Genomic DNA, 3,146 nt, shown 5'->3' on the forward strand with positions numbered 1-3,146 from the left:
TTTTACTTACTAAGTTTCTAAAATGATTACAATAATTATCATTTGTTCCTTACCTCTTTCCCCTTCCATTCTCCAACTTTCCCAGTGGCAGCCATTACCCTTTTGATCTATATCTCTACTGTAGAAGCATAAGCAGCCTTGCAAGCTACAAAGGAAATTTTCTAACTAGGCACACTTACAGCTAGAATAGTGTGCCCAGTTGGCAGCATATGCAGTTACAGTGTCATACAGGGTGAAAGACAATTTTTGTCTCTTGTGGTTAATATTTGCTTCTGTTAGGGTCTGAGTTCTCATGACCAACTCACCAGCCAAACCTGGATCAATTCATTCTACATTCTGTACTGCTCTATCTACTCTGGGGACATACCAGATTCTTCTGTTTATCCTGTAAGCAACATAACTTGGAAACTTACTCTTAATAGCTGGCACTGTTTATTCCTTGTACTTATGATATTCTCCCTTAACTTCTTGGGTATTGGCACAGTTATTAAGAATAAGGGAACTGTGGCTTTCTACGATTCTGCTTCATTTCCTGTTCCTAGGCTGTTCATTAACTCTTGATACCATCTATTTAACAACATTTCTCCAAGACTCTTGTGGTTAATATCATTCATTCTAGAACAGTTATGCAAATATATAATATTAAAGTTAATGACCTATTGTGACTCATTCAGGCTAGCAGTATGGTTGGCATAGTGAAAGCAAGGAGAGCACATAACATACGTGCTCTAGGAATCACATCCAGAATCTTGCAGTAAACTGTCCACAGATCTTTGCCAAGTGGGTCTATGTCTCTAGGGTCTTGCCACAAGGAGTGAATTCATGCTATTCACAGGGCTTGTTCCCCAAACAAGTCACAAGTCTCCCAACACTCAAAGAAGAGAAAAATATAATATAAAATATCTTTAAAATGAAGGGAGAATATCCAAAAATGATAAGTCCTTCTAATTATATTATGGTTTTGTTTCAGAAACTCTCCCTTTCATTGTCTTTATCTAACAATGTGAGATTAGTCACATGGGCACTTTCATTTCCTTGTATACCTGACAAAATTTGAGCCTGTGTAAGTTCTTCAATTTCACTGGAATGATAGAATAATAAAACGCAAAATGTCAACGCAGATTATTTTTAAATTTTCCCCAGTTCAGTTTTCAAAAAGATTTTGCTTGTATGAAAAAGAAAAACCTTAAATGTAAGAAGAAAGTTGACCAAGTTTGGTTAGAAGTAATATAGGGATAGATTCCAGGTTCCCTAATCACATATCTAGTGAGAATTATTCTATAAGTAACATTCATAAAGTGAGAGAGATTGGCAATTCTTTGCTAAAGGATGCCAATAAAGGTTTTTCTTGGCTCATGTCCCAATCTCCATGATCTCATCAAGGAATGCAGTTTCTTCCTATAAACAAGCTTATCTCAGAGCTGTGCCCAAGTTCATGACAATGTAGCCTGCCCTACACATCTGCTGGGAGGCCAGCTTGCTTCTAGGACAAGTCTATAGTCTGTATGCAAGCCCAGCGACAGTGTGAAGGAGTGGGTGGAAAAGAAAGAGAAAAAAACCAGAAAGGACTAACTAAAGAACTCTTAAGAAAAGTAGTTCTATAGAGTTACACACCACAATAATTTTCCTTGCTCCAAAGATGTATAAATTCAGCTTTAATAATATGCAAATACATAGTCAACATATGTACTATGATGATGGTGTCTACCTAAAGTTTAAAGCCAAGGCATCCTGCTGCCTCAAATTATTGAAATAACTGTAGTTGATCTCATGATTACACTCCTGCTACACAATTCTTTCACTCTTAGGCTGTTTCTTTGTTTTTCCCAGTGATGCCCTGGTGGTATGACTTTGATCCTCATCCTCCAGTGATTTGAGTTCCTGATCACACTTTCTTCAGACTGCTCTCTGATCACATCTAGACAACAGAAAGAGGAGAAATGGAACAGATTACCTGCATGATAATTATAATCTTTGGGTAAGAGCAGTAACTTCCTCTTAGGTAAATTTCAGTAAATATTGCCAAGATCATTCAGGACTGCTTCTGGAAAGTTTGAGGAAAGCCTATCCCATTTAGGGACAAAAATCTCTAAACAAACAGATCCCAGAATTGTAATAAGTGGCATGCTTTTCTTTCCCCTGTTTGATCATCAAATACACATACTATACTACCAGGGAGTAGAACACCATTTAATGGTGTCAAGTACTATATCATGGGCCCTTTGCTGTGATATGATATGCAAGATCTATACCAATGGATTAAATGTTGTTAAGCTTCTGACAGTGGTATTTGCAGAGGTCCTAAAGGCAAGAAAGGAAAATATACTCTTGTCTGAATTACTCACCCTTCCAGAATGGGATGAATTCAGTATAGTCCATTTTTCATTAAATGTGTAGTTGGTTTTCTTAGGAAGTGCTTCTAAGCCTTGGTTTCATTGTAAGTAACTTTTGGCAGAAGGAGATATATCTGTCTTGGGAAATGAGAGCCCATGTTTAAACTTTTAGGTCCTTGCATGGTTCTTCTTTACTGCCATGATTTCATTATGTGACCATTAGGCCAGCACTCACCCATGGAAGAAACTTTTTAACATAAACTGACTAAGTTATCACTACTTGTTGGTTATGTTGAATCTATTCCATCACTAGGGTACTTTATTAAGTATTAATATCATTTGATTTGTTTAGAAAGTTTTCAAATTTTGTATACACTCTTACACACTCACCCATATACCTCAACTCCATGGTTTTTTTTTTTTGCCTTTACCTTCAACTTTTTATATTATTATTTAGATAGTTAACAAGTCCTCCAGGCAATTTTACTTCCTACAAATCCAAATAGATCAACCTTGTGATACTTTTCTCTCAACAACTAGTTTATGATTGTTTGGCATGAATTTTACTTAATAAGATTTTTCTTGAAAGTCTTTTATGTCTATTCACGAGTGACCATGTAATGTTCCTGATATCCATTTTTAGCATATACCCAAACAAAGGACAGATCCTATATTAAACATAATTCAGTTGTTTTAGTTTTACACATGCTGAGTATAAGGTTATTGCAATGTCTCAATATATGAACTGAGAGGTGCTATTGATGCTACAGAGGTTGGTTCCTGTACAAATTGTTTGTCCATGCCTTTTATCTT

The 3,146-nt window shown here is 36.1% G+C and overlaps 1 long non-coding RNA gene across 1 annotated transcript; it reads right to left on the reverse strand.

Annotated features, from left to right (window-relative positions):
• Nucleotides 1-1,622: 1,622 nt before the first annotated feature.
• Nucleotides 1,623-2,519, reverse strand: LOC110341092. Its single transcript, XR_005873718.1, has 2 exons — nucleotides 2,346-2,519; nucleotides 1,623-1,918 (listed from the first exon to the last, which is right to left on the reverse strand). It is a non-coding gene; the product is annotated as an uncharacterized LOC110341092 (long non-coding RNA).
• Nucleotides 2,520-3,146: the final 627 nt, after the last annotated feature.

This window comes from Mesocricetus auratus, unplaced genomic scaffold (genome assembly GCF_017639785.1).
Source record: "Mesocricetus auratus isolate SY011 unplaced genomic scaffold, BCM_Maur_2.0 Super-Scaffold_100676, whole genome shotgun sequence".
Classification (NCBI taxonomy): Eukaryota; Metazoa; Chordata; class Mammalia; order Rodentia; family Cricetidae; genus Mesocricetus; species Mesocricetus auratus.